The following is a 24,145-nucleotide window of genomic DNA, read 5'->3' as shown; positions in this document are numbered from 1 at the left end:
CAATGCTATCAACAGCTTTGTTCCAATGCAAAGCAATGATCCCAACCCACATTGCTTCCATTGCAACGAGCCCGGATACTTCAAGAGGGAGTGCCCCAAGCTTGGCAGAGGGCATCGCCAACGGCAATTCCAAGGTCAAAACAGAACCACTCATGGCCAAGGAACCATCGTTATGGCCAGAGGGAGAACCCCCAGTGTTTCCAACAAGGAGCTGGACGATAAAGAAGATCCATCCATGGATGCTGACATTGAGGGGGCAAGGATTCATGCCACTCTTCACAAGAAGGGTCCAAATTGCCAATTCTCGGTGATTCAAACTCCATCAGAATATCAAGGTAAAAACTTCAAAACCTTGATTGACTGTGGCAGTACACATTCCTTCATCTCACCAATCTATGCAAAGAGATTAGGGATAGCCACAATTGATGCACTTACTTTACTTGTGGAATTAGAAAATGGTCATGAGGTCACTTGTACTAGGCAAACTGCTAAGGTGAAATTCCTACTGGGTGGGAAGCCAACTTCTGTGAGATTCAGGGTAATGAACCTAGGTGTCCACGAATGTTTACTCGGAATGAATGGATGCCCATATCCACTGTGGGAAGGGCCAAGTCTCCTTCCGCAATTCTGAGGGGGAACTAGTCACGACTCAAGGTGAGGCTGGTAAGCCAAAAATACAGTTGGCAAAAGCAACACGGATAATAAAAGGTGTTCAAAAGGGTCTACCTAACTATCTGATTAAGCTAAATAAGCTAGATCAGAATCAGGAATCCGGAGAAGAACCTTCATGGTTAAAGGAATACGGAGACGTATTCCCTAAAGATCTGACAGAACTTCCTCCCCAAAGGGAAGTTGACCACGAAATCAAACTTGTGCCAGGAGCTGCACCGGTTGCAAAGAGGCCATACAAGATGTCCATCCTGAAAGCTATCGAACTGAAAGAGCACCTCAAGCAACTGTTAAATCAAGGCTACATCCGACCTAGCAGTTCTCCATGGGGAGCTCCAGTCCTGTTCCAAAAGAAGAAAGATGAAACGCTTTGCCTATGCATTGACTACAGAGGGTTGAATCAAGCAACTATCAAAAATAAATACCCCATTCCAAGAATAGATGAATTACTTAACCGTCTTCAAGGAGCGAAGATCTTCTCAAAGATAGATCTCAGATCTGGATACTATGAGATAAGGATCAAAGAATAAGATATTCTAAAGACTGCATTCAGTACAAGGTATGGACACTTCCAATTCCTAGTGATGTCATTCGGGCTGACGAATGTTCCTGCTACCTTCAACAGGTTAATGCAGGATATCTTTAGACCCTATCTTGATGACTTCGTACTCTTCTTTTTTTACAATACCCTAGTCTACTCAAAACAAGGAAAGGATCATGAACCCCAGCTTCGCATTGTTCTTGAAACAATGAGAGCACACAAGCTTTATGCCAAGAAGAAGAAGTGCGCATTTTTCAAACGACAGATTGAATATCTAGGATTCATTGTATCCGCAGAAGGAATTTCAGTAGATCCAGCTAAGGTCAGAGACGTTCTGGAATGGCCAACACCAACTTCTATGGTCAAAGAAATACAAAGTTTTCTTGGGTTGACAAGGTGGTACAGAATTTTCATCAAAGATTATGCTTTGATTGCAGCACCTCTGACTGATCTACTAAAGAAGCAAGTAGCAATTGTATGGTCACCTACTAAATAGACCAGCTCTGACAAACTAAAGCAAAGCTTAGTATCATCACCCATCCTGAAACTTCCTAATCTTAGTAAGGAGTTTGAAGTGGTAAACTGATGCTAGCTCACTTGCTTTAGGATGTGTACTTATGCAAGAAGGTCATCCCGTAGCATATTCTTCAAGAAAATTGAAGAGCCATGAAAGGAATTATGCTATCCACGATCTGGAGCTGTTGGTTGGCTGTCATCCATGCTCTTAAACTTTGGAGACATTACTTGCTAGGTAACAAACTTTCCTTAGTAATGGACCACAAGAGTCTTAAATGGATTTCACCCAGAATGAGCTCAATATGAGGCAACGTTCAATGGATCGAAGTGCTGGAAGAATATGATTTTGGAATCAAATATAAGCCTAGAAAAGAGAATGTAGTTGCCAATACACTCAGTTGCAAGGCATTTCTAAATTCTCACATTTTGCAAGATCCATCAACAGCAAGGTCTCTAGCCACAAAGGTATCAATGCCAAACAACCCAATTCTTGAGCTAGCAAAAAAAGGGGCATATCATGACCCAGTCTATCAGAAAATGCTAAGGGAGATCCCCATCAAGGATCAAGACCCGAAGCTAAAGACGAAGTATCAAGAATTCTCCATCAGTAATGGACTTGTCTACTTTAGGACTAGATCATGTATCCCTGCAAGCCAAACTCTCAAGCACAAGATACTATGGGAAGCCCATGACTCCCCTTTCTCAGGACATCCTAGTTATGCCAAGACCCTTAATACGGTCAGAAAGAGCTATTATTGGGAAAGGCTCAAGGGAGACATACTCAAATATGTCACGGAATGTTTGTCTTGTCAACGCATTAAGACATAGCATGTTAAAATGCCTGGGAAATTGCAACCACTTGACATTCCACAAATGAAATGGGAGTTCATTAGTATGGACTTTATTGTTGGCTTACCCCAAGTTCAGGGAGGATATAACTCTATTATGGTTGTAGTAGATATGCTCACCAAGGTCGCACTTCTCATCCCTGTCAAGACGAACTATAAAGCTTCAAACATCGCAAGATTATTCATCAAGGAAATATTCAAACTTCATGGGTTACCCAGAAGAATCATTAGTGATCGTGACTCTCTTTTCATATCACACTTCTGGAGGGCTATCTTTGAGGCTATTGGAACTCAACTCTATTTCAGTACAGCTTACCATCCCCAAACTGATGGACAAACAGAACGAGTCAATCAAGTCATTGAAGATATGCTTAGGGCATACTGCTGTCCTGAACCCAAAAAGTGGATTCAATACTTACCACTGGTTGAGTTTGCTTACAATGCTTCTTACCAACAGAGTATTCAGATGACCCCTTTCCAAGCATTGTATGGGCATGATTGTCGTACCCCTTTGAACTTCTTGGATCCAACTTTGAGGGTAGAAGCTTCAAGACAGATGCTAGAAGACATGGATGATCAAATCAAATCAATAAGACAAGACATTCAGGATGCCAAGGATAGATAGAAGGCCTACGCTGACTTGAAACGGCAAGACAGATCCTTCGTCGAAGGTGATATGGTTTTCATCCGTATATACCCTAAAAAGAGTTCACTGTCCTTGGGAGAGTACAAGAAGCTAAGTCCGAGGTATTGTGGACCTTATAAGATCACTAAGTGCCTAGGGCCTAATGCTTACAAACTACAGCTGCCCGCAACTCTAAAGATTCATAATGTATTCCACGTTAACCTACTACCTAATCTGAATCATGTACTTGACGATCAGCAAATTGTAATGCCTAGCCAAGGAGTCCTTGAGCTACGGCCTAATAGAATCCTAGATATTAGGGAGAGGCATTTGAGATCAAGGACCTTGAGAGAATACCTCATCCAGTGGAAAGATTATCCAGAGGAGGATGCCACCTAGATGGATGTAAAAACTCTCAACCAACAATACCCCCAGGTCTTTCGAGATGAGGACATCTCAATTCCTCTAAAGGGAAGAGGATGTAATATCTCCCCCCCCCCCCCCCCGTGCATAAGAACGCCCCCTCCCTCGTCACCTACACATCATGCCCTCCTCCCTGGGGGTCTTTGACAGCAGCCCCCCCCCTCGTCGTCTGCAGCAGCCCCCTTGCCCCGTGATTTTAGCCCCCCTCCTCGTCATCCTTAAAAGGGAGACGGCATGGCTTGCTGCTCTAACGGCAAGGAGAGAGAGAGAGAGAGAGAGAGAGAGAGAGAGAGAGAGAGAGAGGTAAGTTTCTGGAAGTTTCATCTTTCCCTCCCTCTCTTAAAGGGAGGTCACACACCCCTCTAATATCTCCGAAATTACACCCCTCCCCTTCATTATCTTTTCTCCACTCAAGGAGAGACTGCAAGAATTTACTTACATATGCACAAGAGAGTGCGATAATTCTATCTCTTGTACACGCTTCTTCGAGTATGGCCTCAAAGCGTGGATCCACAAGGATGGTCGGAAACCCCGCAAGTGTGGATGGTGGTTCGAATCAAGATGGCACTGCAACCGCGAACGATTTATCAGGAGTAAAAACTACTGGAATCAAGACAACACTCCAAACCCAAGTTTATCTATTATTAAATCATAGATTATAATTATCATGGTGAAAATCATATTCACATGCATCACATTAATTGCGTGATTGATAATTTTCTAGGTATGAACTTAGTTGTGATGTATGTAACAAACAAGATAATTTTCTTTGTAAGATGACATCATAATAGGGAAATTGATTAGGTAATTGCATCATAAATTACCCAAAAAAAATCCTTGCATGAATTCTTGTATAAAGTGCATTGCTCCTTGCACAAGTTCTTAAAAAATACATTTTAGAGGACATCGAAAGAAGCAAAGTGCATCTCCATATCGCAAGATGGATCGTGTAAATGGATCGTGTAAATAATTACATAGAGGACAATGTTAAGATTGCGTGCATAGAAAATACCTTTGCATGTGTGGCATAAAATATCGTATGGATTATATCAAAATTGTAAGCATTGAAATGACGGCATGGCATTACGTTGCGTGCATTAAAGTTATTGGGAAAATTCAACGTTCTTTGTAATTTACCAAATGGGACTGAGATCATTGAGTCCCATGTCAAAGTCCTTGGCAACTTCAAGAGGGATAGGTAAAAGCTTAGTGCATGTGAGCATTATTAAGAGGGCTTAAGAAGATTATACTTAAGATGGAGTAGGAACTGTTCTAAACAGAACCATCTTGACCAACCATGGTCAAGGGGATAGACAATCTTGATCAATTAAGATCAAAGATAAAGGTACATAGGTACTTCAAGGGATCTAGGAGATAACCAGCAAGTTGACCAACCGAGGACGATGGGGTTGTCCATGATCTATTTTACAAGGAGACCTAAGGTAAGGATAATTAGGGTCAGTAGGGTACAAACCCTAACCCAAGGAAAAAAGGGGAAACAAGCAACATAGCTTGCCAAGCCCCTAGAATCTCGCCAAGTCGCAAACGATCCAAGATCGAATGCTGGGAGTATTCTGGAAGAAGGAATCACACCTTAGCAGTTGGTCGTATGAACGACCACTGAAATGATCATGATTGTACACTTAGGTACATTTTTTGAACTTCTTTGCTCAAGGAACTAATTCAAGGCAAAACACTTAATGCTTCAGGTTAAAAGCCTAGAGGGAGAGGCAGGTTCAGTTACCTCCGACTGCCTGCCTGGCCCTATCCAAGGGGGTTTATTAGCTGCACCGGGTACACGGACCAAACCTGCCGCGAGAGGTCTCTTCGTGGGCATTGCTTGGAGCAGGAGGACGCTTGGATGCCAGGGGAGGCTCTGGCTGTAAATTCCTTGCCTCCGGATCCCGCACAAGAGGCCGACGTGACTCAAGATGGGATCTCGAGGCCCGTGTACTAGTCTACGGGCAAAACTTGGAGCAGAAATCCTGTTGATTGCTGTGATAGCCTTCGGGCAGGATACTTGATGTATTCCATGATTATGATAAATAAATATGAGATATTTGAAAAATGAACTTGCTTGACATTGTTTTTATGTTAGTGCCTAAGTTATGTGAAGAAACCTGTGTTTAAATTGATTAATTAAGGAAGTTGCTTTTGCATGTCAAACATAATGTGGTAGGTAATTAGATAACTAAGCAACCCAAGGAAAGTGCGGTGGAGGTGACTTGGGTCCATCCTACGGAAGGGTGGTCTCTGTTAGCTAGGAACTTTTCTCAAAAGACGTAATAACGAAACTGTGAAGACCTAGCGTCAGCAGAGTTAGAATCCCGATTTATGTTGTTTTAGGGGAGCGGAATGGGACTATACCTTATGGGTAGAGAGGTTGAGATTCGCATCCCTCTCGTTTTCCATTCTCCATGAACCAAGTGCAGCACAAATCCGCTTCCACTCTGTTGTTTCTACTCAAAGTGGGTCATCTGGAGCTCGATGCTAGCTACTTCCTAGAGACTCTGCTGATAGGAAAGAAACCCTAACTTCAGGTCCGTCCTAAGTGGGAATGGTCGGATACTTCTACTCAGGGCAGACTCCAAAAGACCTAGATCGCAAACCCTGTGACATTCCTTGCGAGTGCCAGGTGGCTCTTTCTAGACTCTCTTCCCGATGGGCTGCTAAGACGTGTCCCACAAGTGGATGAGCGGACATGTTACAGATTTCTAACCAAGTATCTTAGGGTTTTTCCCCCTTTCGGAGCCAGGGCACACTTCTTCTCTTGTTTAGCTATAAATATGAGGCATTGGGAGCACTTAGAGAAGCACAAGGAGATCTTGAGAGGCTGCGAGAGAGAGGGAGGTAGAAGGATACCCCTCCAAGAGATTGCAAGAAGGAGCTTGAGAGAGAGAGAGATAAAGAGAGAGAGAGAGAGAGAGAGAGAGAGAAGTTACTCTCAAAGGCTATGAGGGAGAGAGTTAGCTCGATTCCCTCTATCTTGATCTTCAACTAAGCTATCTTCTCTTATGCTCTCCCATCTCAAATCCATTCCTCCTTCTTTAACTCTGGAATCCACTTGCAGACGATGGCCCCCAAGCAACAGATCTCTTCAAACACTGAAACTCCCACCACAACCAACGAGACCCCAAACCAAGGGACTGCAGCTACTATGGGAAACGCATCTCTTATGAATCAAGTGCACCTCGTTATATTAGGGAAAAGAAATTGGCAGATACCTTTACATTAATTATCACAACTTAATTGAGCATGTTTTGAGATAGTGAGCTTACTAGGAAAATTTTGTTCATCGCATTCATTTTAGGTGATCAATTAAAATTGCACTTAGAAGTCATTAAATTGCACATAAATTGCATGGAAATTTCATGCTAATATATATATTAAAATTTTCAAGGATACGCAATAAACTGCAATTAAGCATGATAGATTTTATGCATTCGCATCCGTTTGCTTGGTTGAAATAATAGGAAATCCTATTACATCTCACAAAACATAGATTGAACTTGTGATAGAATACATAGGGTTTCTAGGAAGTTAAAAGAATTTCAAACCCTAAAGAGTTGAAGGATTCTTCTCAAGGCCCATCTTTCTTGAAGAGCTAAAAGGAATTCAAAGTCTTTAAGTAACTATATGAATTGCATGACAAACCCTAGTTCAAATGAATACGTAAGGTTTCATTGTAGGGAAGCTAATGTCCCAAATTGCAATCAACATTGCAAGGATACTCCTTCATTCAAAAGAATGAGAAAATTAAATTAGGTTATCTCTGGAAATATCAAACGATAATGGGGATAAAGCCGATACTAGATGCTATCGCATCAAATTGGAATTTCCTTTGGCAAAGACAACAAAGAATTGTCTAGTACATATTGTGCACTTTTTCTTGTGGTTGTACTTAGGAACACTTGTTTGGAAAAGGAGTCATCTAACAAAGGAATTGAAAAGAAGAAAATCTTTCAAATTGGATTCAAGAAACACCTGGGAAAGGTGTGTTGAGCACCCCCAACTAGCCACCAACCCTATCCAAGGGGGTTTTTGATAGCCACGTCAAGAATGTGGATCGAACCCATCATGAGAGGTCTCTTCGTAGAAATGTTTGTTTGTAAGAGGATGATCAGGTCCCAGGGGGATCTAGCTATAAATCCCCTATCTTCAGGTCTTACTCAGATGGTCTACGTGACTCGAGAAGGAATCTCGAGGCTCTGTTACTAGTGCAAGGGCAAAAACTTGGAGGAAAATAATATGCATCCTTTTAGATTGCGGGAATCGTCTTATGGACAGGATTTCTATCTCATTTGAAATTTCAATATAAAGTTTACTTTTAAGGAATTTGTTGATTTGTTTTTGTATCAATGCATAAAATTATATAAAGGAACATGTGACGAACAGGTTAATTAAGGAATCTGCTTGTATATGTTACCATTAATGTGCCTTAGGTAAGTAGGAAACTAAAGCTATCAAGGGAAGCGGGTGGGCGGAACCCCTGATGGATCAGGCCTGTCCCATGGCAAGGTGGTCCTAGAGAATTGGAAGGCTTCTCAACATTCAAATCACGATGGCAAAATGAGATTAGATAATGTAGGATAGAACTCTGACTCATATCATTTTAGGGGACCAGAATGGGACTTTACCCTATGGGTGGAGAGGTCAAGTTATGCATCCCTCTTGTTTCCCATTCTCTTTCAACCAAGTGTGATATAAGTTCATCTATGCTAGAAGGCTGCAAAATGACTTGACCATTAGAAACCCAAGAAGATTCAGGTCGATCCTAATAGGGTTGGCCAATACGTTTCATTGTAGAGTAGACTCGGGAGTCGCTAACCGACAAACTATGTGACATTTCGTGGGAGTGCCATGTGGCATCTTTTAGATTACACTCTCGATGGACTACTAAAACATGTCATGATGTTACAGTTGTTGGTATCAGAGCAAACCAACAAACAACATAAGAAAGATACGAGTAAATCCGATAGAGTGAAGTAATATTTTCACTAGAAAACATTTTGCATTACTCACGTGAGGACAAAGGCACAAGAGAAAAAGTTTCTTCTCAAGCAAATCAAACCACTGGAATTTGATGGGAAAGGGAAGACTGTTGAATCGAATGCTGAAGTATGGATTGAATCCATGGAGGATTACTTTGGTGCAGCAGGAACAACACCTGCAAACCGGGCTATGATTACCAAGCTCAAGCTGACTGGCGAAGCTACGCTCTGGTGGAAGCAGTGGTGCAAGGACCAAGTAGTAGCTAAAAGAACAGTAACTTGGGATAAACTCAAAGAGGCAATCCAATGAGGATATATTCCACCAACATACAGAACTCGAGTTCTTTAAGATAAAGCAGTTTAGTCTATCTCTGGAGGCATACTACTCAAAATTTGTCTCCTTGCTAAAGTACGCCCCGACTATGAGCATATCCCAATAGGTTTCCGAATTTTGCGATGGGTTAGATCCACTAATTAATACCCAATTGGAATCTATGCGTCCTACAGATTTACAAGACGCATTTATAAGAGCAGGTCCCATTGCCCAAGAAGTTCAGCCCAAATCCATGAATAATAGATCTTGGTCTAACAAGGACTAGAACTAGGGAACAAAAAAAAACCAATTTAAAGAGTACAAGGACAAGGTCAAGGATAGTGGAAAAAAACAAAAGGGAATGCAGTCAGTGACTTTGTTCCCACACAGACAAATGACCAGAACATGCAATGCTTCTACTGCAAGGAACCTAGGCACTTCAAAAGAGTGTCCCAAAATTGGTGAGGACCACCACCAAGGACGATTCCATGGGAAAACCAAAGCTGTGTGTGGTTGGGGTCAAGCAGCAATGGGGAGGGCAAGGACTTCCAATATCACCATCAAGGAAGTAAATGAAGAGGAAGAACCAACTATGGAAGCAGAGATTGAAAAGGCGATAGTCCATGCCGCTCTCCATATAAAAAGGGACCGAATCACCAATTCTCGGTGATCCAAACCCCTTTACACTACCAAGGTAAGAATTTCCAAACCTTGATTGACTGTGGAAGTACACATTCTTTTATTTCTCCTACTTGTGCAAGAAAGCTAGGAATAACCACAATAGTTGCACCCACCTTACTTGTGGAATTAGCAAATGGGGGTGAAATCACTTGTACTATAGACAAACTACCAAAGTGAGATTCGTGAGTCAGTGGAAAGCCAACAATTGTAAAATTCAAAGTAATGAACTTAGGGGCTCATGAATGAATACTTGGCATGGATTGGTTAATACTCAACGATGCCCACATTCACTGTGGAAGGGGCCAAATTTCCTTCCGAAGTTCTGAAGGGGAACTAGTCATAACTCAAGGGGAGGCTGATAAACCCAAAATCCAAGGGGAGGCTGATAAATCCAAGGGAACTAGTCATAACTCAAGGAGAGGCTGATAAACCCAAAATCCAATTAGCAAAGGCATCATGGATAGTTAAGGGAATGCAAAAGGGTTTACTCATCTACTTGATCAAGCTGAATAAGCTAGAGTAAAGCAAGGAGTCTAAAGAAGAACCTTCATGGTTGAAGGAGTATGCAGATGTGTTCCCCGAAGACGGAGCTATCGCCCCCAAGGGAGATTGATCATCATATCAAACTCATACCAGGTGTTGCTCCAGTTGCAAAAAGACCTTACAAAATGTCTATTCCTGAAGCTATTGCATTAAAGGAGCAGCTCAAACTTTTAGATTAGGGGTTCATTCGGCCTAGTAGTTCGCCATGGGGAGCTCTTGTGTTGTTCCAAAAGAAGAAGGATGGAACACTCCGCGACTACAGAGGGCTGAATCAACAAGTAATCGTCAAGAATAAATATACTATCCCAAGGATAGATGAGTTACTCGATCACCTACAAGGGGCAAAAATCTTTTCAAAAATTGACTTAAGGTCGGGGTATTACCAAATCTGCATCAAGGATGAGGATATTCCAAAGACAACTTTCAACACCAGATATGGTCATTTTGAGTTCACAATAATGTCCTTTGGATTAACCAATGCTCTTGCTACATTCAATCAGCTAATGCAGGATATTTTTAGACTATATCTTGACGATTTTGTACTTGTTTTCTTTCATGACACCCTGGTCTACTCCAAGGAAGAAGAAGACCATGAACCTAAACTTTGCATTGTCCTTGAAATCATGAGGATGCACAAGATTTATGCCAAAAGGAAGAAGTGTACTTTTCTCAAACGACAAATTGAGTATCTAGGCTTCTTTGTATTAGAAAAGGGAATCTCTGTGGATCCTGCAAAGGTTAACGATATACAAGAATGGCCCCCACCAACCACTATTAAGGAAGTACGTAGTTTTGTTGGTCTAACAGGATGGTATAGAATCTTCTTCAAAGATTACACCTTAGTTGCGACACCCCTCATAGATCTACTAAAGAAGCAAGTTTCCATAGTGTGGACAACCACTGAACAAGCAAGCTTCGACCAACTCAAACATAGCTTAGTGACAGCACCAATTCTAAAGCTCCTAGACTTGAGCAAGGAGTTCAAAGTTGTTACAGATGCTAGCTCACTTGCACTAGGCTGTGTACTAATGCAAGAAGGTCATCTCATGGCATATTCCTCAAGGAAGTTAAAAACCCATGAGAAAATTATGCTACTCATGACTTGGAATTATTGGCTATCATTCATGTCCTCAAACTCTGGAGGGACTACTTGCTCAGCCACAAATTCTCCTTGGTCACGGACCACAAGAGCCTCAAATGGATCTTCTCCCAGGTTGACCTCATCATGAGGCAACACTGCTAGATCGAGAGTATGACTTTAAAATCAGATATAGACCTAGCAAGGAAAATGTGGTCGCTAATGACTTAAGTTGTAAAGCATTCCTCAACTCTCTCATTATGGAGGAACCTTTGACAGCTGGAATACTAGCCACCATGGTGTCAATGCCAGGCAACCCTATCCTTGAATTGGCTAGGGAGGACTCTAAACATGACCCACAATATCAAAAAATGATAAAGGAGATCCTGGAAAAGGACCAAAGTCCCAAACTCAAAGTTAAATACCAAGAGTACTTTGTCTATGAATGCCTAGTCTACTTTAGGAAAAGATTATATATTCCTTTGAGCCAAAGACTTAAACAAAAGATGCTCTAGGAAGCACATGATTCCCCTTTCTTTGTTCATCCAGGATATGCCAAGACCCTCAACGTGGTCAAGAAGAGCTATCATTGGGAAAGACTTAAGGGAGATGCACTCAAATATGTGATAGAATGTTTGTCTTGCCAACGCATCAAGGTAGAGCATGTCAAGATGTCTGGAAAGCTACAACCCCTCAATATCCCTCAAATGAAGTGGGAATTTATCAACATGGACTTTGTTGTTGGATTACCTCCAATTCCAGGTGGGTACAACTCAATTGTGGTTGTAGTAGATATGCTCACCAAGGTTGCACATCTCATCCCAGTAAAGACAAATTATAAGGCTTTAGATATTTCTAGACTGTTCATTAATGAGATATTCAGACTCCATGGTCTACCCAAAATGATTATTAGTGATCAAGACTCCCTTTTCACATCTCATTTCTGGAGAGGGATATTTGAAGCTATTCGGACTCAGCTCTATTTTAGTATGGCCTATCATCCTCAAATTGATGGCCAAATAGAAAGGGTCAATGAAGTGATTGAACATATGCTTAGAGCATATTGTTGTCACGAACCCAAGAAGTAGATCCAATATTGGTGGAGTTCACCCACAATGCTTCCTTCCAACAAAGCATTCAAATGACACCTTTCCAAGCATTATATGGGCATGATTGCCATTCTCCATTAAATTTCTCGGACCCTACTTCAAGGGTAGAGGCTTCCAAGAAGATGCTAGAAGAAATGGATGAACATGTTAAGGCCATTAGGCAAGACATCAAAGCCACCAAGGATAGGCAGAAGGCTTATGTGGATTTGAACAAGCAAGAGCATCTCTTCAAGGAGGGGGATATGGTTTTCATTCATATATGGCCCAAGAAGAGTTCCTTATCCTTGGGAGAATTTAAAAAGCTTAGCCCAAGGTATTGCGGGCCTTACACAATCCTCAAAGGCCTAGGACCTAATGTTTACAAACTTCAACTCCTTGAAAATGTAAAAGTTCACAACGTATTTCATGTTAGTTTACTAAAGAAATATGTGCCTAAGACTAGCCATATACTGAGTGATCAACAAAATATAATGCCTAGCCAAGGAGTCCTTGTGCTATAGCCAAATAAAGTCCTAGATACTAGGGAAAGACAATTGAGGAGCACAACCCTTAAAGAATACCTTGTACAATGGAAGGATTATCTTGAAGAAGATGCTACATGGATAGATGAGAATGCTACAACCCTTAAAGAATACCTTGTACAATGGAAGGATTATCTTGAAGAAGATGCTACATGGATAGATGAGAATGTTCTTCATTAACAATACCCACAGTTTTGTCAAGATTGTGGGAGAGAAGGAAGGAGTCTCACTTGTAGCTTTCTTGCTTGCACAATGGGGGAATACACACAAGGGTGGAGGCTGAAAAACAGTTTTCCTCTTCTTAGTTGTGTAAGCCAAAAGAACTCTCATACAAAGAAATAGAAGAACCCTATATATGGGTCTCAAACCAAACTCAACTAACTAAGGTGGCATACTAACTAAGCCACGAACTAGAATAGATAAGGATAGCTGTCATCTAGCTATTATTCATGGGCGGTGTACCAACCGCATCTGCAACTGACAAGTCGGTGACATAAATGCACAACGGTCACCCTGGCATATCACGAGTGGAGCTCGATATCTCAACAAGTTTCTCTCGAGATGAGGACATCTCAATTTCTCTAAGGAAAGGAGGATGTAATACTTCCATGCAATTAAAAATTAGTTGGTTAGTTCGAAAGTTAGTTAGTCAATTAATAAGTTAGTAAGGTTACTAACTAAAGAGTAACTAAAGTAAAAACTAACTAACAATTTTTATTTAATTAAAAATGTAAAAAAATCGAGAGTCGTAATCTCACATTTTTCCTGGATTGACAAGGACTATAGCCACCCTTCACGGAAGTTACAACGTCAACGAGAGTTATGAGCCATATTAGTCACTATTGTTAATGTGTATAGTATGGATGGTCCAAAAATACTATATTTTGGGAAAAACTAGCATATTTTAGATATTTTAGATATGGGATTTTACCTTGCCTTTGGAGCCAATGGAAGTATTAGAATTGTGATTTGAGCATCAAATTGTTGATTTTTCCAAGATCCCCTCCATAAAGAGCTCTTCTTCTCAGCCACAACCCTTCTTCTCTTGTTTAGCTATAAATACGAGGCATGGGGAGTAGTTAGAGAAGAACAAGGAGACCTTGAGAGGCTGCGAGAGAGAGGTAGAGAGAGGGAGGTAGAAGGATACCCCTCCAGGAGATTGCGAGAAGGAGCTTGAGAGAGAGAGAGAGAGAGAGAGAGAGAGAGAGAGAAGTTGCCCCGAAAGGCTGTGAGGGAGAGAGTTAGCTCAATTCCCCCTATCTAGGTCTTCGACTAAGCCATCTTCTCTTATGCTCTCCCATCTCAAATCCATTCCTCCTTTATTTCTTGAATCCAATTGCGGACAATGGCCCCCAAGCGAAAGTTCTCTCCAAACACTGAAACTCCCACCACAACAAGCGAGACCCCAACTATGGGAAACACATCTCTTATGAATCAAGTGCACCCCATTGTATTAGGGAAAAGAAATTGGGAGGAAAGAATGTTTACATTGCATGTTTCGAGATAATGAGCGTACTAGGAAAATTTTGTTCATCGCATTCATCTTAGGTGATCAATTACAATTGCACTTAGAAGCCATTAAATTGCACATAAATTGCATGGAAATTTCAATATAAGCCTCTCCTATATTCTAGTTTTTATACCAAGGATCAACCACAAGACAAATATCAAGTAATTCCTTGACACTCACAACTCTTACACTTCCTTTTTTCTTTCTCTCTCTTTTGGATTTACTAATTTCTTCCAATGTCCTCTCATCCAAGGGCACAACTCCATTAACTGAGCAAATGTTATATTTACTTTTCTACCCATCAAATCTATTCTCAATTCATAGTCACTTTCCCCTTTCCCAAATAGAATATCTTAAGCATGATAATGTTTCCTAGGTTTTCTTTTTTTCTCACCTTCATTTTTTTCTCCCTTTTGTAGCTTCCTCCCTCTTTTCTCTCTAGCCTTACTAGTCTTAGGTTCTCACTTCTCATTTCTAATTTTATTCTCACTTCTCCTTGTAAATTGTTCACAAAATGTTTCGTTTCCAACATTTCAGGTGCTCTCCCTATCCTAAACTTAGGGATGTGTTCCAACGATCCCAAATTTGGGTGCATTCTAGGGTAAAAAATTCTATGGTCTCATCATCTTTTTTCTAGCAAGTTTCTATTTTTCTCCAAAGGTCTCGAGAAGTTTTGATTTCTTTAAATCAATCAACAAATGCTTGTTTAATAGCTTTATATTCCATAAGAATAGGAGCATTTCTTAATTTGAGGTGTTTTTTTCATAATCCTCAAACCAATTTTGATCCTCATTCAAGAACTAAAATTTTAAAATTTGAAGTTTTAGAGTTGAGTCACTTATTTGCTAGTCGATGCATTCAAGCTCTAATTTTTTGAGGAATCGCTAAGGATTCTCTCCTTTTGTGCCGTGAAATTTTTGGAAAGAACTAGCCATTGAAAAACAGTCTCAAGAATGCAATAAATCTCAACAAAGTCAATTTTGTCGAACACTCCTCAACTGGGGCACCAAAAAAGAGATGTTTAGTGAGCATTGTGCAAGAATAAATGTCATACACATTTCGAAAATGTATGTGAAGGAGAACTAGTTATGGAATTGAGTTTGTCTAAATACACTCTAAGACAATGTTTTCAACTTTGAAATATCAACATACCAATACAAACAACTATGATACTTTTGGTAACTTATATTTTCTGAATACGCATCCACTATGTGGTGCTTCGAAAATTTTCACAAACAAAACACACAAGATTTGATTTAACAACTAGGATCCAAAATCATAACTTAAAGGTTGGTGATCTTGCGAAACTTCCAATACAACAAGTTTGAAAGTCTTGGAGCGACCCTCCTCTCTCTTCTCTCAGATGATACAAGTTTTTTTCAAGCAAAAGGGCCCCTACAACTTCTCTCTCTTCTCCTTCTATAGGTTTTGTTAACATATACAATATATTTTCAAAAGCTAAGGCTTTTAGCATTTCTAAAAGAGTGTGTTTAAAAAGCCGAAGGTTTTTCAAACGATTTAGCTTTCCAAAAACGTTAATATTTTTTGTTCATGTTTTCTTTTCTAAAAATAAGGCTTTTTTATGTCTTTTCTTTTTTATAGCCACTCTCTTATTCATTCATTCTTCCCTTTTGTTTTACGGTTCTGCAAGTCCCCATAGCCCCCCATTTCCTTCTTCACAATCTTAACTTGTGCACCACTTTTTTCTTTTCTTTCATCATTCTGCTACTCTTCTATGCATTGTTATTTCTTTAAAACTTTAGGACAAATATTTGTAAAAGATCAACATGGCAAAAAGCTTCACAAAATCCCAAGGTTTTAAGGTATGCTTTTCCTATGGTGATAATGTATTAGAACCTTTATGGTTTTTCCATAAGAGTTGATGCTATCATTACAACTTACACGAGATTATGCCTTACATGAGTCTGAAGGATCACTTGACTTGTTTGAAACTATCTTTTCTTCTGGTTCAACTTGTTGAGATATCGAGCTCCACTCGTGATATGCCAGGGTGACCGTTGTGCATTTATGTCACCGACGTGTCAGTTGCAGATGCGGTTGGTACACCGCCCATGAATAATATCTAGATGACAACTATCCTTATCTACTCTAGTTCGTGGCTCAGTTAGTATGCCACCTTAGTTAGTTGAGTTTGGTTTGAGACCCATATATAGGGTTCTTCTATTTCTTTGTATAAGAATTCTTTTGGCTTACACAACTAAAAAAGAGGAAAACTGTTTTCAGCCTCCACCTTTGTGTGTATTCCCCCATTGTGCAAGCAAGAAAGCTACAAGTGAGACTCCTTCCTTCTCTCCCACAATCTTGACATGGTATCAGAGCCTTGTTCGTGGTAAGGAGCTCAAGAAAGCAAGCCAAGCTCGCGGTGTTCTGGTAAGAGGAGCAGTGTTGCTTTCATTTTCTGTTTTGGGAGCAGATCTCTGCAGCAGGTAGCACAGCCGGAAATTGCAAGAGTGCGTTGTCTCAGGTTGAGACGCCATTCGCGGTGAAGCAAGAGGGCAGTATATGCTGCGGGAGAGGGCTTTAGCCATTGGTGACCCTGTTTTTTTTATTTGAGGCCATTTCGGGGCCTGTTTTGGAGGCAGAAGTTCTCTGCATGCACTCAGGAAAAGGCCCAGTTTATGTTGTGTAGCCACTGTTCTACAGGTCGGTGAAAAGTTACTGTAGAAATTGCATCATATGCCTGTGCACAGAGACATTGGGAGTTACAGAATCATCCTTGTTGCCTGTTGATGCAAAATCGTCACTAGGAAGTGACTGTGTGGTCAAATACCACTTTCGTCAGTTTTGCAGATTTGCCCTTGTGAGGCTGAAGCTGTGTTCTTTGTAGTGATAGAATTTTTTACAGTGTTCTGTAATGGCGTCTGATTCTCTCTCACAGATTGTCGCTGAAAAGCTTCACAAGAACAACTTTCAAGCATGGAAGTTTAGAATGACGAATTTCCTTATGGGAAAAGGATATTGGAAATTTGTTGCAGGCAATGAACAAGAACCAGTTCTTCCTGATGTTCCCAATCAACAGCAAATACAGGCATTTAAAGCATGGCATGAGAGAGCTAGGAAAGTTATGTACTGGCTGTCTATCAGCATTTTAGAGTCTATGATTGTGCATATTCAAGATGCAAGTACGCCAAAGGAGGCATGGGATACTCTGACAAAAATGTATAGCACAAATACACAAGCCAGGAAAATGCAGCTCAAGCAAGAGTTGCACAATGTGCAAAGAGAAAATATGAGCATCAATGACTACCACATGAAGGTGAAGAAGATTGCAGATGCACTTGCTTCCATTGGGTCGCCAGTGGAAGATGATGATTTAGTTTCTGTGGCCTTGAATGGTCTAGGAAAGGATTATGCACAGTTCCGAACATCCATTTCCGTCCGTGAAAGATTTCTTGATTTTGAGGAGTTGATTGCTCTTCTAATTTCTGAGGAGCAGAGAAATGGTGGTGCATCTTCTTCAGGAGGAACTTCAAAAGAAGTTGTCTTCTACTCAAATGCTGGAAGAGGTAGAGGCAGAGGTAGAGGAGGCCGATCTGGAGGCCATGGTAGAAATCAGAATATGCAGCAAACTCAAGAAAACCAGTCCTATGGAGGATGACGTGGTAACTCTAGAGGCAGGGGGAGCCAAAGAGGTTGTGGTGGATGGCAAAGAGGCCAAAATGCAAACAGTAATGTTGAATGCTACTATTGTGGTAAAATGGGTCATATGGCTAAAGATTGCTATAAAAAGCAGAATGACATAATGAATGGAAAACTGCAACAAGGGAATTATGCATCTTCTAGTAGACAGGGTGATGACAGAAATGAGCATTTGTTTATGGTGCAGCACATGAACAATTCTGTGACAAGTGTAGAAGAAAGCAACGATGTATGGTATGTTGACTTAGGTGCATCAAACCACATGACAGGTCATGCAGAATGGATGGAGGATGCAAGGAAAATGGAAAAACCAGGATTTGTGGAGACTGGTGATGATACTACACATCCTATTATGCAGATTGGAAAAATTCCTTTGTCTATGCAGGATGGGAAAAAGAAATACCTGTCCGATGTATTTCATATCCCGAATATCACCAAGAATCTGGTTTCTGTTGGTCAAATGGTTGAACAGGGCTTGCACGTCAGATTTAATCCTCATGGATGCTTTGTTGAGGATATGAAAAATAAAGGTCGCTTGATAGCAAAAGGAAAGAAGAAGGGCAGAATGTTTACGTTGGATGCAGACATGTCTAAATTGAGTGCAGCAATGTTTGCACATGGGACCGGTGTAGTTGCAGATATTGATATCTGGCATAAACGCATTGGTCATGTTAATGTACAGTGACTTAAATCAATGCAGGCCCAAAATATTGTTGCAGGATTTCCTAAATTCAAGGTTGCAGAAATGCATAAGGTATGTGAAGCCTGCCAATTTGGAAAACAGGCAAGGAAACCATTTCCTAGACATGTTCAAGAGAGTGAGAAGCCATTGGAACTAATCCACTCTGATGTGTGGACTACTAAAGCTGCATCTCTTGGAGGCTGTCATTATTTTGTCACTTTTATTGATGACTATAGCAGAAAAGTTTGGGTGTATTTTATGAAAAAGAAAAGTGAAGTTTTTGGGTATTTCAAAACTCTTAAAGCTATGGTTGAAAAAGAAACAGGCCTGCAAATAAAATGCCTAAGGTCAGATGGAGGGGGAGAGTACCTCTCAAATGAGTTTGCAAGGTTCTTGTAGGAGCATGGCATAAAGCAGCAATATTCATGTAGTCATACCCCACAACAAAATGGAATTGCAAAAAGGAAAAACAGGCATATTGGAGAGGTATCTCGTGCCATGCTCAACCAAAAAGACTTACCAGATTTTTACTGGGCTGAAGCAGTTGCTACAGCAGTCTACATAATGAACAGGACTCCCACTGCAGCAATACATGGGATGACTCCAGAGGAGAGGTATACTGGTAGGAAACCAGATATTTCTCATTTGAAGATTTTTGGTTGCATTGCCTATGTTCATGTGCCAGATGAGTTGAGATCCAAGTTGGATCCAAAAGCTGAAAAGTGCATCTTTATTGGTTACTCTCTGAAGCAGAAAGGATATAGATGCTATAACCCTTCTACTCGTAAGTTTACAGTGAGCAGAGATGTTGTTTTTGATGAGATGAGTAGCTGGTATAAACCAGTAAATGTGATTGATGATGTAGATGCACAAAATGGTAATGCTGCACAGAATTCACAGCAGCAGTCACAAAATATTAGTGGACCTGGAGTGTCCTCTAGCAGTGGTTCATATTCTTCGCCATGGACAGGCAGATTGAGATCAGGAGAATCTCCTCAAAACAATGCAGATAGTGGTATGCAGGTTTCACGAAAAGGAAAAGAGAAGGTAGATCAGCCCATGTTTGATGTGAATGCAGGTCACTCTTATGTGGATGGTGAATCCAGTGGCTCAGAACAGAGCATTGATGATGAGTTGGGTATTCCTTCTATTGTTACACCTCGAGTAAGGAAGACCAGGGATGTCTTGAGAGCACCTGGGAGTGAACCTACTTTGTGCAGGTCTACCAGAGCTAGGTATCCTGTGGATAGGCTAAAATATGATGGATTTACAGCCACTCACTATGCATATATGGTCAAAGTGATACAGGAACCAGAACCCACTGCTTTTGAGCAAGCCATGGGAAAAGAAAAATGGGAGAAAGCCATGGATGAAGAAATGGATGCCTTGGAAGCAAATGCTACATGGGATTTGGTATCTTTGCCTAAAGGTAAAAATGCAATTGGCTGTAAGTGGGTTTATAAGGTGAAGCACAATGCAGATGGTTCTGTGAACAGATACAAGGCAAGATTAGTAGTCAAGGGATATGCACAAACATATGGCATTGACTATGAAGAAACATTCAGTCCAGTTGCAAGGATGGCAACCGTAAGAGCAGTCATTGCTATGGTTGCATCAAAGGGATGGTCTTTACATCAGATGGATGTAAAGAATGCCTTCTTGCATGGTGATTTGCAAGAAGAGGTCTATATGGAGCAGCCACTAGGTTATGTGCATGCTGTTCATCCTGAGTTTGTTTGCAGGTTGAAGAAAGCCTTGTATGGCTTGAAGCAAGCACCTAGAGCATGGTCTGACAAGATAGGACAGTATCTTGTCACTATTGGCTTTCAGATTTCCAAGGCAAATTTCTCACTTTATGTGAGAAAAACAGAGAAAGGTATTATGCTACTTGTCATTTATGTTGATGATTTGATTATGACAGGTGACAGTGATGAAGATATCCTTCATGTGAAAATGCTATTGAAGCAAAAGTTTAAGATGAAGGATTTGGGAGAGCTACGTTATTTCTTGGGTATTGAGGTGATTAGATCACCAAGTAGGATACAGCTCTTGCAGAGGCAGTATGGATTGGACATGCTATCCAAATATGGGATGACAGGCTGTAAGCCTATTTCAATTCCTTTGGAGCAGAATGTGAAGCTGAGCGTAGATGCAGGTGAGCTTCTGGAAGATTCTACTATGTACAGACGCGTAGTAGGAAGCTTGATTTATATGACTATTACCATGCCAGATTTGAGCTATGCTGTTGGATTGGTAAGTCAGTTTATGCAGTCTCCACGGAAACCGCATTTGGATGCGGCTAGACGCATACTCAGGTATGTGAAGTCCACATTGCAGTATGGACTATTTTATGTGACTGGGGTTCAGATACAGTTGCATGGATACACTGATGCTGATTGGGCTGGTAGCATTTCTGATAGACGATCTACCAGTGGATATGTGTTCTCTTTTGGGAGTGCTGCAGTCACTTGGAGCAGCAAGAAACAGCCTACAGTTGCCTTGTCGAGCACAGAGGCTGAGTACAGGGGTACAGCAATGGCTGCATGTGAGGCAGCTTGGTTGCATAAGCTATTTTATGATATGCATCAGCCTACAAATGGGCCAGTTGTCATTTATTGTGACAACATGAGTAGTATACACTTGGCAAATAACCCAGTCTATCATGTTAGAACAAATCACATTGAGGTGCATTATCACTATGTGCGGGAGAGGGTTTTACTAGGTCTTATTGATCTAGTTTATGTCAACACAGAGGATCAGGTAGCTGACATATTTACGAAGGCATTGGGCGCAGAGAAGCTGCGCAAGTTCAGAGACCTGCTTGGTGTGCAGGAATTGGGATTGAGCTCGAGGGGGAGTGTTGAGATATCGAGCTCCACTCGTGATACGCCAGGGTGACCGTTGTGTATTTATGTCACCGACTTGTCAGTTGCAGACGCGGTTGGTACACCGCCCATGAATAATAGCTACATGATAGCTATCCTTATCTACTCTAGTTCGTGGCTCAGTTAGTATGCCACCTTAGTTACTTGAGTTTGGTTTGAGACCCATATATAGGGTTCTTCTATTTCTTTGTATGAGAGTTCTTTTGGCTTACACAACTAAGAAGAGGAAAACTGTTTTCAGCCTCCACCTTTGTGTGTATTTCCCCATTGTGCAAGCAAGAAAGCTACAAGTGAGACTCCTTCCTTCTCTTCCACAATCTTGACACAACTTGCTTGCCTGTAGAGGAATTATAAGAATACACTTGAGTGAGAGCCACATAGTGAGGTCTACTACCAAACTAATTTTTTATTGTAGTCATGTTCAAGATGGTCACGATCCTCAAAAGACCCCGAGGGGTCCATTAGGGTTTACCGTATGGTACCATGTGAGTGTAAGGGAGGGGGTTATTTAAGGGAAGGAAGGTACATTTTATAAGGTAAGGTCCCATAAATAGGGGGTAGATAAGGGGTATTTTCATATATTTCTTGCACGTAGGTGACGTCTCCTTATTACTACTAGTGAATCCCCCATGCAAAAGACATGCCACCATGAATGGATGTGCATGTGTGTCATGACCACATTCCATATATGCAACAATTAAAGTAGTCCATAATACTACACCTCAACTTTATATCATGTTGATGAATACATGTTGTGCTCCTGAAAGAAATCTACATTGCCCGTATATATCCAAAAATGTGTTTCCCACATAAAGCTCTTTCTCCCAACCCTTTCTACATACTTTAGCGTGTAGACCTTGGCCCACTTCCAAGGCCCATGTAGTGCCACAAGATTTTATGCCAAGAACCAATGTTAATAGATCCACCAGGACACATTCTAATTGCATTTGTTGAAACACTTCAGCACCTCTTCATTGAGCCCATTTTGAGCATATCCTTTGATCAATACAATCCAAGAAACTACATCTCGAGCTAGAATCTCATCAAATGCTTTTCGCCATTCAATTATGGAGCCACATCTACCATACATGACAATTAATGCATTGCTCATTGAAAGATTTTCCAATCCTGTTAGTTCGATTTTGGCATGTAATCATTGGCCACTTCCAAGGCTCCAATGGGCCCATAAGTTTTCATGTAGAGAATGAAAGTGATAGCATCTCCAGATACACCTTCCAGTTGCATCTGATAAAAAAAGATGAGGGTTTCATCACAATGGCCATGTTCAACATATCCTGTGAATTGACTAGGCTGTGCACAATGCAGGGGCATCTGGTGTTAGAGGCACGGCATGGCAAATCATAGTTGATGTAGGCAAAGATGAGGGAAGTCCAGGAGTGCTCGGTGGGGTAAGGTAGGCCATGGAGGAATACACATTGGGCATCATGCAAGTTCCCTGAGGCGGCAAGCATAGCTACTCCGTAGTTGCCTAGGATAGGGTGGCCTTCTAGGTGCCAGAGGTGGAGGTATGCATGTAAGCTCTATGCTTGGACGGCATTTTTTATGATTGGCAGTGCTGCAAGAGGCAAATCTCTCTCTCTCTCTCTCTCTCTCTCTCTCTCTCTCTCTCTCTCTCTCTCTCTCTCTCTCTCAGAGTAGCATGTTTATTCTTTAGCTTACAAAATGAATTAGGGGCTTATCCTTGCTAAAAAAATCAAGCTTATAAGATTAGATATTTTTTCAAGTTTAAACGATATCATTGGGTGGTGAACAAGCTACTACTCATTTGACTTTTTGTGTTCCATTTGACTCTTCACCTCTAGTAACATCATAGTCAAAGAGTAGAAGTAACCACCAAACTTCCACATCAATAGTGTTGCAACCATGAAGCATATCTAAAGGCCTTTTCCCCCACTACCCCTCCATGACACTCAACTCCATTGAATAATTTTCTCATTTCATAAGCTAAATACATGAGCTCTAGGAAGGCATACCAATAGTCTCAAAATGAGCTTTAAAATGTAAACATGGAATGAGCTTTTACACACCTTGATTATTTGGTGGAATATTTTAATATTGATCAGTACAAGTGGAGCATCTCTTTGGTGGGTATTACACTATGACTAACTAAAATCAATTCATTTAGCTATGGAGGACACAGATAGTGGGTCCCACCCTTGCATGTTTCTAACTATGATCTTCCCCTTCCATATCTAAAAGTGTAATATTTTTGCAACGAAATATTAACGACCCTAGACCCCACACATCCCGTGCAAGAGCAATTTTGAGTGATCTCCTGCAACAAAAAACTTTGGGCTAACTGCTCCCTCCGCGTGCATCAACAAACACCAGCCCCGCGTCCTGTATAGGAAGTCGTGGCTAAAAACCATAGCCCATGCGGGAACACCCCTTCAAGGGGGAAAAGAGATAATGGATTATTTTTGCAAATTTTTTTATGTAATAACTCCCTCCCCTTCAACCGTTGCATGGCGGGGGGAGGGAGTATGAGTAAGTGGTGGAGGGGCATGGGGAGGAGGCATGCAACCCGCC

The sequence above is a fragment of the Lygodium microphyllum genome, chromosome 11 (assembly GCF_053477565.2).
Source record: "Lygodium microphyllum isolate KBCC chromosome 11, Lygodium_microphyllum_v1.1.10, whole genome shotgun sequence".
NCBI classification, from domain to species: domain Eukaryota; kingdom Viridiplantae; phylum Streptophyta; class Polypodiopsida; order Schizaeales; family Lygodiaceae; genus Lygodium; species Lygodium microphyllum.
The sequence above is the reverse complement of the archived record's forward strand: the minus strand, read 5'-3'. Positions refer to the sequence as shown.